The 13,054-nt window shown below is 39.6% G+C and overlaps 1 protein-coding gene across 1 annotated transcript in view; it reads left to right on the forward strand.

Annotated features, from left to right (window-relative positions):
• kctd3 (potassium channel tetramerization domain containing 3) overlaps positions 1-13,054 on the forward strand; it is a 139,477-nt gene that overhangs the window by 27,191 nt on the left and 99,232 nt on the right. Inside the window, exon 2 of the mRNA XM_048536176.2 lies at positions 632-715. The gene's annotated coding sequence lies outside the window, so the exon portion shown is untranslated. The remainder of the gene's footprint in view (positions 1-631; positions 716-13,054) is intronic.

The following is a 13,054-nucleotide window of genomic DNA, read 5'->3' on the forward strand; positions in this document are numbered from 1 at the left end:
ATTGCAGGGAAGCTGAATAAACTAACTACAGCACAATGGTGCAGGGGCCACTCAAATGGAATAAGTGAAAGGAACATAGTTATTGTAGGGGGCAATATAGTTAGAGGTATATAAATAATTCTCTCCAGATGAAAATGTAAGTCCCAATATTTGTGTTATTTGCTTGGGGCTAAAGCTAAGGACTCCTCTTGGGAACATAAAGATACTTGTAGTGGGGACAGAAGGATCCATTTGACATAGTTTTTTGAGTGCTATTGACAGAACTACAAATTCAATTATCTCTGTATTTTTACTTGAGCAGTGTGCAAATTGGTGTAGGCCAAATAATATCAGAGAGCTATATGCATGGCACAAAGATTACTGTAGGAGAAATCAGTTTGAATTCATGTGGAACTTTAAACTAATTAGTGTGGGCCGGTGGGGCAAGGATTCCTGTAAGTGGAGTTTTGGAAAGCTAAGTTTGAAATAATAGTGCAGGTGATAATATGAGATGATAACAAACAGGAGGAAAGGAGGAAGCAGAAATAGGAGGGACAGATGTACAAACATAAGAGTATACCAGCAAATAAGATTAGAGTAGGGAAAATATTAAAAAGACAGAATTAATATCTCTTGACTTGAATGTTTACAGATTTCCAATAAGGTGCATGATTGGTAGCAGAAATAGCAACAAGTTGGAATGATCTGATCACTATTGCAGAGACTCGGTTGCAAGGTAAGCAAAACTAAAGAGTGATTATTGAGGAATATTAGGCATTTTAGAAGAAAAGGGGAGCGAGGCAGTCATTTATCACCCTTACTAAAGCTTGCACCAATAATAAAAATGACATTGGTTCAGAGGGACCATATATAGAATCAGTTTATGTGGCAATAAGAAATAAGAAAGGAAAGAAATGACTGGTGGAATCGTTTATAGGCCTGTTAACAGCCTTTACACTGCAGGGCAATATATATGACAGGAAATGTCAGCAGCCTTCAAGAAGGTTGCATCAGTAATGGCGATTGAATTTAATCATTGCATCAATTGAACAAATAAAACTAGCAAAAGTGGCCTTAGGTTGGAGTTCATTGAGCATATTTGGGACATTTTCTGAGAATATTACCAAGGACTAGACTAATGTGGTGTTTCAGCCATTTGCAACTGCACTAAGTCAGTTGTGTAGCCGGAGGTGTGTTGCTATAGAAGTTGCATGTATAAAATATAAAATTCGATATTACTGACATTCACTTCAAGGAGCTTTTTGATATACTTTATTTGAAAGAATTGTTATCCTTTGTTACAGCTTTCTGTTTATGTATTAGATGTTGACATTTTCTTTAAAAACTGCATTCACAATATTTAGAGCAATAAAGTAGCAGAGATGTACAGCATGGAAACAAACCCTTCTGTCCAATTTGTCCATGCTGACCAGATAGCCTAGATAAATTTAGTCACATTTTCCAGCATTTGACCCATATCCCTCTGAAACCTTCCCATTCATATATCCATCCAGATACATCTTAAGTGTTGTAATTTGTATTAGCCTCCACCACTTCCTCTGGCAAGCCATTCCATACACGCACCACCCTCTATGAGAAAAAACTGCCCCTTTGGTCCTTTCAAATCTTTCCCCTCTCACCTTAAACCTATGACCTCTAGTTTTTTGACTTCCTTACCCCAGGGAAAAGACCTTGTCTATTCACCACATCCATACCCCTCATGATTTTAAAAACCTCTATTAGGTCACCCCTCGCCTCTGATCCTCCAGGGAAAATAGCCCTAGCCTATTCGACCTCGCACTATAGCTTAAACCCTTTAACTCTGGAAACATTCTTGCAAGTCTTTTCCGAACCCTTTCAAGTTTCACAACATCCTTCTGTTCTTAAGCAGGGAGACCAGAATTGCATGCAGTGTTCCAAAAGTGGCCTAATCAATGTCTGGTACAGCTGTAACATGACCTCACAACTCCAATACTCGATGCACTGACCAATAAAGGCTAGCATACCAAAAGCTGTCTTAACTATCCTATCGACCTCCGTAAAGCTGACTATAAAGGTAGCAACCTTTAGTTTGAGCATTTAAATGTTAGTTTCTATTGATCTTGATTTTTTAAACAAAATTTTTAATGTATGAATCGAAAATTATTGTCAGATGTAAGAGGTCAACCAAGCAGATAGAGAGAACTTGGCTGCAATTAGTTTGTCCAGGTCAGGATGAAACTATCATTTTTGATCAACTTGTTATTATTTGATAATAGCAACTAAATCGCAGTTTTGTTTGTTTCTCAAGTATTGACCAGGCCACATATGTTGGCAGGTTAGTCATTAATTAGCTGCAAAATATTGACGTTTTTATTATTGGAAGTGGTATATGGATTGACTGGTGTGCCTGTTATTTCAGTAGTTTTCAAAAGTGACAAGAAATTGAGTTGTGAAAGGTTATTGGGAATAAGTGGCTGTAGGGGATACCTCTGGAAGTGCTGCACAGAGATTTCCATGAAGTAACTGATGAGGTGCTACATCAAACTTTATTTCACAACATACGAGCTGTACAATTGATCAAAAATCTCCATGTTCTGAATACTGGATCAAAATCCTGAGGTTTCAAATAGCTTTTAAAAGATTTTTTAATAAAAAAATGCAGCTGGGCTAAGCTCTGGGAAAATTACACAGGCACAGAGAGAGCTGCTTGGAACCATTGATCAGCTCGAAAATCCAAATCACACATCCATTCTAAAAGAACTATCAAGCAGCTCCACCCAACCCAGATAGAATGGGGCCTCTGCAGATGCCAGACATTCAACTTCGATCAATATTCATGCAACAGAGCTACCAGACATTCTACTTAATCAAAATACATTCACACCTGCATTTAACTATCAGGAAGCCAATTGCCACAAAAGGGAACAGCAATAACACAGAAGTAAGTGCAGAATTGGCATGAAGATAAGAGACCCACAATCGGTATAACTGCAGGCCCTTGACCTCACCTCGAAGAACTACCTCCCCAAGAGCCTCTGCACAGCTACCTCTGGAAGAGGGATGCGAGAGAGTGATTTGCCCCAAGAGCTATGCCTGCAGCTACCCCGAGGAGAGGGATTCAAAAGAGCTACTGCCCCGACAGCCATCCCCACAGCCATCTCCAGAAGAAGGATTCTAGACAGCTGCTCTCCCTGAGAACTAACTGCACAGCCATTTCCCTGAAAACTATTGACACAGGCCTGTTCCGTATCGGGAACCAACGGCAACCAACTACGACCAGCAGACCTGGTAACCGACAACCTCTGAAAACCACTGACCCGACTGACGAGGCCTCAGGCACATTCTGAGGTGAAAACCAGCTCACAAAACCACCGCAAAATAAGAGAAACTAGGTATTCACTTGATAAATGCAAAACACATCGTATCAGTGAACTCAACCAGGACTGAAGGCCTACATCATCCAAAGTCTTCATTGAAGCACAAGCTGTGGCATTTTTCACCAGCGGTGAGCATACTTTCTCAGGACTCAAAGTATCCAACCTAGCCATCAGGGAGGGGAAGGTGGGTGGTGATAGTGCAGGGAACCCAAGAGTAGGGAGCCTGATTAAAGTTTCTGGAATTAATACTGCTGTTTAGTTTCTAATAGAGCTTAATCTGTGTTAATTTAATTGGGCATTTAAGTACTGTCCTCTGTATAATTAATATTGTCAATTTCACTATTTGTATTTGCCTTTTATACCTTCTAATATACTCATCTTTTAAATTTAATAAACACAGAGATTCTTCTGTGTCTGAAACACCTGTCTACTGCCTTCTTCATTTCACATTCCCTAAATAACTTCAGCATCAGAACCTGGGCACTGGGAGTGATTCGAACCACCCAAAAACCAGCAAGTTACTGATCGCAAACCAGAACCCTAAAGGGCTCGTAGTTGTAGGCAATGACATATTTGTATGGAAAATGGGATTAGCTAGACAACAGGAACCAGAAAATAGACATAAATGGGTCATTTTAGGACTAGAAATATGGTGATGAATGGTGGATCACAGGGATCCGTGATGGGGTCTCAGTTACTTACAATGTACCTCAATGATTTGTGTTGGGGGGATTGAATGTATAGAAACTTAATTTGCTGATGGCACAAAAATAGGTAGGAAAGTATGTCATAAAGTGGGCGTAAGGAGTCTTTGAAGTTGAGTAGGTAGATGGTACAAAGTTTTCAAAGGTAAATAGATAGATTAAGTCAGTGGACAAAGATTTGGCACACAGTATCTAACGTAGGAAAACTTGAACTTGTCCACTTTGGCAGACGGAACAGAAAACAATATATTGTTTAAGTTGAGAGAATTCGAAGCACTCAAAGTTCTCAAGAATCAGGAAAAGCTGGTGTGTCAGTACAATGAGTTATTCAAAGGCAAACGGAATGTTGTTATTTATTGTAAGGGAGATTTAATGTGTAAGGAGAGGTTTTTGTGCTGCAATTACTCAATAAAACTAGATCAGGAATATTTCTGAAGAAGCGTCCCAACAGAAAACATCAACTTACCTGCTCCTCTAATGTTGCCTGGCCTCCTGTCCTCCTCCAGCTCCGCACTGTGTTATCTCTGACTCTGGCATTAGAGGTTCTTATTATCCTATGCAGGAGTATTGTGTGGAATTTGACTGTCCTTACTGAAGAAGCAATGTAAATATTGTTGAAGCATTTCACATAATGTTGACTCAACTGAGTCCTTGGATGGGCGTGTTAGTTTATAAGGAAAATTTGGACAGGTTGAACACGAATCCATTGGAAGTTAGAGCAATGAGAGGCAATCTTATTGAAACATTTGAGACCCTGAGAGAAGTTGACAAGGTAGATAGTGAAAGGATGTTTATCTTTGTGGAAGAGGCTAGAAGTGAGGTCAATGTCTAAAAGCAAAGTGTCACCCAATTAGACTGAGATAAGCTTTTATCTCTCAGAGGGCTATGTGCCTGTGGAATTCTCTTCCACAAAAGTGGTGGAAACAGGGTAAATGAATACTTTTAATGTAGTGGTAGATTCTTGTCAAACAGAGACAAAGATTTAGTTTGGAATGTGAAATTGTGGCTTCAATCTGATCTGCAACAATCTTTTTCAAAGCCAGAGATACTCAAGGGGCTGGATAACCACCATCTGCCCCTAATTTGTTTATTCAAATGTTTGTCTTGAATTGAAGTTCAAAGTGTAACTGCAACTAGATTAAACTACTTTGTTATGAGACTGTATTTATTTTGAATTCATTTTTTCTACATTGAAAATTGGGTTTCTACTAATATTAAAATGAATAACATGGCAATTCCTGAAGGAGAATACCAGAAACAATATTTGTTTTGGGGCATGGGAGAAAAATTGAATAGAAACATAATGCAGGCAGTGAAGGGCTCACCTGTGCTCAGATAGGGGCAGTTCAAATGTTGTCTGATTCACATCAGAGACGGTGTACAACTCAAACTTTATCACAAAAGAATGGTTTTGTACTATTTATACTGATAACAATGCTCCAATCAATTACTTCTACAGATAATAATTTTCATATAAAAGGTTACATACCCAATCATCCATATCTCTTATCCAAAAGTATTTACATAGTCTTCATTTCCAGGTTAGCACACATGACTATATTACCCAATTGTATTCAAACTATTTCACATGATTATATTACCCAATTACATCATAACATGTTCATATCCTCCACTATAAGTATATCTTTTAATTGTAATACATAGTTGTAATCATCAGAAAACTTCTGAGTGTCCCTTTTTTTGCTCTCAGTAGGAGTGGGCACATGCCTCCCTTGATGGTGTGTTGAAGGATTTTGGGTAGCTGATTTTTTATTTGATGCTTAAATTAAGGCTAATTTGGATGCTCTGCCAACATTTTGCTGGCAGTGGGCAGCTGTGTTAGAAGCTCCTAGATCAGTCGTGGTAGCGTCCTCGCGAAGGTCAGGCAGGTCATCTGATCCGGAGGTTCCATGCCCTACAGAGGCTACCAAGAGCGGGAAAGACAGATTGCATGGCCCTAGAAAATCATCAGGAGTTGTTTCCTCTCTAATCAACAGGCTTACCTCTCTGAGGGAGCATCTTTCCTGTGAGGCTGTCTGGATTCTTGACCTGTGTTATCAGTACCCCCTCCCCAAGTAGGGCTGAGTTTCAGAGGTATCAAAAATTGAATCAGCAGCATTGATAGCCTGACCACTATCTTTAATAGACTTGACTTCCAGTCAGTTAGGAGGCACCTTCTGTTTTAAATATCTATGTCTAGTCCTACTGCCAGCAAATGCAGACTTGGGACACTTGCTTTGGTCCTGATTTCTGCATGCCTGCCAAATCTTAGAGTCGGAAACTCCATTAGGTCAACACCAAACATATCACTGGCCCTAACATCACTCCGTGGCAAAGGCCAGGAATGACTCCCTTCACAATATCTACATCAGAATGGAATATGTTGCTGACCTATGACATCTCTTCCAAGTATCTTCACAGACAAATTGTAGCATTAGGGTACCACTGCCAGTGGTACTCAGCAGATCCGCCTTTCTCAACATGTTTGCAGATACCTCCTGCCAAATATCTGTTGTTTTGTCCTCCAGGAGGTGAAAACAAGCACAATTCTCACACCTACATACAAAAACAAATGTCTCCTCTCCAAGTCAAACAAAAAAGCTGAGATACTGGACTGCTCTGACACTTGCCCACAGACTCCATTGCACAGTAACTTGAAAACTGGAGGAGATGGGAAATAGATTGTTTTTTAATAAATGGCATGAGCCTATGGCTCCAAAAACAGGACTTTGCCAAACCACTGATGTTCAACTGATCCCCTTCAAGCAAGGTTGCTCTTTCCCTCGCTGCCTATGATAAGGATCTTTTCCCAAAAGCCATGGCTCCCACCTCCTTCCCTCCTAGTCGTCTGTGAATTTCCCATCAGCTTTTACTCAACAACCCTACAATGATCTCCTCACAAAATTACGTTGGGTGATGTTATTTCTGCTTAGCTGTAAAATGACTTTTTTTAAAGCTTGTTCTTTCAGGGGCTGTGATTGGCACCGGCTAGATCAACATTTACTGTCTATCCCTATTTGCCCTTGATAAAATAGTGATGAGTTACCATTTTGAACTGCAGCAAACTATGTAGGGTAGGTACACCCACAGTGCTGTTAGGAAGGAAGGCCTAGAATTTTCACCCAGCAAAAGTGAAGGAATGCTTAGTTTCTTTTAGATGACAGACATGTTTTGGGGAATCATGACATGAGTTACTCACTGCAAAATTCCTAGCCTCAGATCTTCTCAATTTTATATGGATGGTCTGCCTCAGTTTCCGGTCAATGGTAACTCTCAGGATGTTGATAGTGGGCGATTTATTGATGACAATATAATTGAATGTCAAGGGCAAAAGGTTAGATTCTCTCTTTTTGGAGATGGTCATTACCTGGCATATGTGGTACACAAATATTAATTGGCATGCATTTGTTCAAGTTTGAATGTTGTCTAGATCTTGCTGCATGCGGACATGGACTGCTTCAGTATCTGAGAAATAATGAATGGTGCTGATCATTGTGCAAATTAAAGCAAGTATCTCCACTTTGCGCATTTTGATTGTGGGTGGGTCATCAACGAAGCAATTGAAAGTAGCTGGGCATCAGCACAATCCTGCAGTGATGTCCTGGTGCTGAAATGAATGAACTCCATCAACCATGCACATTTTCCTTTGATTCCAATCATTATGAGTTTTTTTTTCCCTTTAGCCTCATTTGCTTCAGTTTTGCTCTGGCTTCTTCTGCAAACATTCAGTACAAAGGATAAGATTGTCAACTCATTTCTGGAATTTAGTTATTTAGTTAATGTTTTTTCACCAAGTTTGTAATGAGATCTGGAGTCAAGTCCCCTTGGCAGAACCCAAAATGAGCATCAGTGAGCTATTCATGATGCTTGCCACTACTTTCTTGATAGTTGAGAATGGAATAATGAGGTGGCCATTTTAATGATTGGATTTGTCCTGTATGAACACTAAAAAAAATGGCTGATGCTTCAGTGAAGAACTGAGGGAATATTGAACTGTGAGTGGAAACTCTTGGATGGGTCCTTTTCAGTATTGTGCATGTTGACCTTTGATCTAGCTCTTTGAAGAGATGGTATCAAAAGTCCTTGTAGGACGTACATAGACCTGTCCTGTGACCATGGAGATTAATGTGGTTACAAGTAGTTTACTTAAGAATTAAAAGAGGAATAACAATGACAAAAAATTGTATTTTGAAGGGATATACTAGTGAACGGCTTTGCTGCTAACCTCTAATTAACCCAGGAGCTTTTCCTATTTCACATCTTCAGAATCTTTGCATGGTGTATATACTATATTACTAAAATTTCGAACTCTATCGGTATGTTTCTTTTCAAAAGAAAGTTCTCTATTAACTCTGATTCCTATGAGGGTCAATTACATTTCTCAGGCTGGATGTAACTGTTATGTCCTGGTATGGGACAGGAAGACACAATAGGATCTGTAAATTCCAAAAGAAAATGATTTATCCCTCTTTGTGTTGCTTGCCTGAAACAGCTCCCTCTCACTGACAAAGTAATCGTTTTAACCAAATACATATTTCAGAACTGAGCCAGTCATAATGCCAAAAAAATGATCACAGATACAATGAAAATGCTAGAAACAACTAATGTTGGTTGCTGGGCTGCGAATTCTTCGTACCTTCAGTTTAATGGTCTTTGCAATTGCTCAATGTGGATCTTATTTGATTTTCTCTATATCCTGAATGTGTGTGAAATACTTATCAAGATTTTGAAAGTCATTTTTGATTTGCAGCTTTAATGTATTCGTGAGTTAAGTTTCTCCATATATCCAACCTGCATCAAAGGGATGAGATGTGTATAAATCAGGCTGTTAGTAATCATTCTGTCTTCCTTGGGCTAGTGCAAGACTGATTGTCTTTCTCAACATAATAACTTTACACTTTATAAATATCTAGTCCAACATCACAAGGACGATTATATCCCCTGGAGTTTTGAAATGCATTTAGAGGGCAATGGAGAAATCAGATTTTTTTATAAGATTCAACAATAACTTCCAGTATTTGTATAATATCACAACAATAGTAAATTGGCACAGGCTACTTCATGGGAGTGGGATCAGAAAAATTTAGTAGCAGCAAGTTGAACAAAGAAACACCAGGAAAGGTGATTGAAAGTTTAATCAAAGCGGCAAGCACTAAGGAATATCTTAAATGAGGACAGAAGGACAAACAGGTGTATGGAACTAATCTCGGTATTTAAGAGCTGAGATGGTTGAATGAAAAGCGCTAACAGTGAGGCAAAGAAAATGATAAATGCACAAAAAGCCAGAGTCTGAGGAATACAGAGTTTTAAGGAAAGGAGAGCTTGAGGTTACATGAGAACAAAGGGGTCAGGATGGCCAAGCTGAGCACATAATGAGAATTTTAAAACCTATGCATTTCTAAGATTTAGGATTTGTGCTCCAGTTACCTAAAAATAGTCAGTTAGCTATTCATATTTTTTCTCATGGTTTACTAATTTCCCTAGGATGCAGCAATTTAGATATGCAACGGCTAAATAGTCAGGTAAAGTCCACAATTATGATCATTGTGTGTGGTTCATACATACCACACACTTTTCTGTCCCTCTACCCTCACTTAAGACACTCCTTGGAGCTTATCTCTTTAATGTTGATGTTGTGTTGATCTCAATAAGATATGAAGACAGCATCTTGTCCTGTACTTGGACTGTTAGAGGACGCTCAGTGTCTTCTTCTTTCTGAATCTTCCAGTCAAAGAAGAAAGCTTCAAGAAGGCTAATGGGATGCTGGTCTTTATATCCAGATGACTGAAGTACAAAGATGTAGGTATTATACTGCAGCTATACAAAACCCACCTGGAGTACTGTGAACAAATCTGGGCACCACACTTTAGGGAGGATATATTGGCATATGTGCGTTTACAAGAATGTTTTGTGTACTTCAGTGGTTCAGTTATGAGGAGAGTTTATGCAAATTAGGCCTGTTTTCTCCGGAATTTAGAAGATTAAGGAGTGATCTGATCGAATCCTTCAAGATATTAACAGAAAAAGATGGGGTGAACAAAGATAAACCATTTCCACTATTTAGACATTCTAGAGCTAGGAGGCATAGGATAAAGATTAGAGGCAGACCATTCAAAAGAGATGTTAGAATCCACTTCCACACACAAAATATGGAAATCTCTTCCACAAACGGTAGTGGATGATGGATCAGTTGATAATTTGAAATCTGAGATAGATAGATGTTTGTTAAGCAAAGGAATTAGAGGATATAGGCCAAAGGGACGTATATGGAGTTAGGCCACGGATCAAACATGATCTCAATGAATGGTGGAACAGATTTGAGGGGCTGAATAACCTACTCCTATTCCTATAGTCCTTTGTTCCTTCCTGAAGAGAGAGCTCCCAACAAGGACTTGTTACTATGCCAATCCCCCATTTGAAATCTTCCATGTAATGAAAGCAAGACAGGTAGGCAAATGCCAAGATAGTCATCTCACTTTGTGCTCATCTCCCAGCTTGAGGTCAGTTTATGTGATGTCTGGAACATTATCCAGCTGTTTCTAATGACATAGAAGATACAGAGGTGCACAAGGTGAGAGAAAATAGTAGAGAGAGCAGTTGAAATAGTCATAGTGGTGCAGTAGTAGAAAGTAGAGGGAGAAAATCAGTGTGGTATTAACTAATTTTATAAGTTCTTTACCATGCAGAAAATGCCAGTTTACTAATGGACACAGTTACTTATACATTGGTAGCTGATAAATCCATGTAAGTAGCAATCAGAGTTGTGCTGAATAGATAGGACTTAGTGTGAGTTAGGATACTGTTAGTAGAGTTTTGGATAAGCTTATGTTGATGGGAGTTGGGAAGCTGGTTAGATTGGCATTGAAATAACTGATTCTGAGACATGGTCTGGGATTTCAGAGGCAGATAGGCTGGAGAAAAGGCAGAAATTTGGAATATTGCAAAGTTGAACGATGCCCTGGCTTAGTTAGTAACATGCTGCCTCTGAATGGGAAGTTTGCGTGCTCAAGTCTGGCTTCAGGACTTGATGAGAAGAATTAAGGCTAACATTCCAGTTCGATACTGACAATATGCTGCGCAGTTGGACATGCTTCTTTCAGATGAGATGTAAAACTAAAGCTCCATCTACTCAGTCTGATGAACATAAAAGATTCTGTTGCAATACTTCAAAGAAGAGCAGGGAAGTTATTGCTGGCAAACATTCATCCTCAATCAATGTGACAAAAACAGAGAGCCTTGCCATTACTAGATTATTGTTTGTGGAATCTGAGAAAGTGAGTTAAAAGGTAAAACAGTGGCATAACTATGTTGTCAAGAGGGGGTAAAGAGATTGAAAAAGGATATAGACAGGTTAAATGAGTGTAGCTGGAGTGTAATGTGGGAAAATGTGAACTTATCCACGTTAGCAGGAATTTTAGAAAAGTAGTATACTATTTAAATGGGGACAAATTGCAGAAATTGGTGATAGAGGTATCTGGGTGTCCTGCTGTATGAATCCCAAAAAGATAGTATGGAGGTGCAGCAAGCGATTATGAAACCAAATGGAAAGCTGTCATTTATTATCAAGGGACGATATAAATTGGAACAATTTATTGCTGCAGTCCAAGGCCTTAGTCAGACACATCTGGAATGGGGAATGCAGTTTCGGTCTCTTTATTTCAGCGAGGCTATTGGGCTGAAGATTTTCTGGCTAGTTGTGACTGATGTTGAGTATTTTGGAGAAATTCTTGCCGTATCTTTCCAAATGCACTCATTAACTAACTGCATCATTACTATGTCATACCCACATCTGATTCTAGGCCAATCTTACCAAACATCATTCCCAGAACACTCGCCACTCTGCAAATATCCATTGAAAGACCAGTATCTCTTCCACTCGCCATCTTTAAAAGACTGTTGTGTACTTGGGCAAGCACCTGGATTCCCTCAAGGAAGGGATGGCAAAATATGGGATTTCTGGTTTCCCAGGATTTGTAGTAGAGGTCACAACACCAAACCATGCTATCCATGTCTGAGACTGTCGCCAACGTAAGGGCATTCTCAACTGTCTGCAACTATGGCCAGCAATGTAAAAAGAAGGCCAATGTCTTTCTCCACTTGGTCAGCCTAGTTGCCACTATCTTCCCTGCAAAGCCTCACACACAGGCTATCTCTGCCACTGCATCCACCTCCCATCAAGGTGCATGTTCCTCTATTTCCACTATTGCCTCCACCATCTTCCCTCACTAGCTGCCAGATGCCTAAAACTCGACAGCACTAACCCTACATACCTCTCTGCTGTCTACTGACTCAGTTGGGCCACCTTCATCAGAACTGGTGAAGAGTCACTGTACTCAAGATGTTAATTCAGCTTGGTAATTCTGCAATTTGGAAATTTCTGTTTTTGTTTCAGAGCCCCAGCATCCAGGTTTCTTTGTTTTATCTTTCCCTATTTTGTTTTGCAACAAAGATTATATCAGAAATTTTCTTAGGAAGTTTACCCGGAGAATTTTCGCAGCCTCGGGAAAGATGGCATTACTCAAGCATAGGAGCATACAAACCTCTCCATAACATCTAGATGGAAATCTGTGGAAAGAATTTGTTAACACAAAGGTAGTAGGGGGGAGGGGTGGCAGGGGGAGCGGAGTGAGGAATGTCAAGAGAATTGATAGTGAGGTAGAGCTAGGCGTTACATCATTCATTTGATGGGCCTCCGTTGCATTTGCACTCTTTTCCATGTTTTAATTGAAGTTTGGAATTTCCATGGAGGCTTCATTAATTTTCCAATTTTGCAGGTAATTAACTGATTGGGAAATACAATTCTTCCTGGTTTTTGGCCAATTTGCAATTAAGTTTATTTTTCTACTCATTTGTGGGACTTAGGCATTACATGCTAGCCAGCATTTCTTGCCCATCCCTAGTTGCCCTTGAGAAGGTGGTGGTGAGCTGCCTTCTTAAACTGCTGCAGTTCTCCTGCAGGTTGACCCACAATGCTATTAGGGAGGGATTTCCAGGATTTTGACCGGGCAACAG

Source organism: Stegostoma tigrinum, chromosome 9, assembly GCF_030684315.1.
Source record: "Stegostoma tigrinum isolate sSteTig4 chromosome 9, sSteTig4.hap1, whole genome shotgun sequence".
In the NCBI taxonomy this organism is placed as follows: domain Eukaryota; kingdom Metazoa; phylum Chordata; class Chondrichthyes; order Orectolobiformes; family Stegostomatidae; genus Stegostoma; species Stegostoma tigrinum.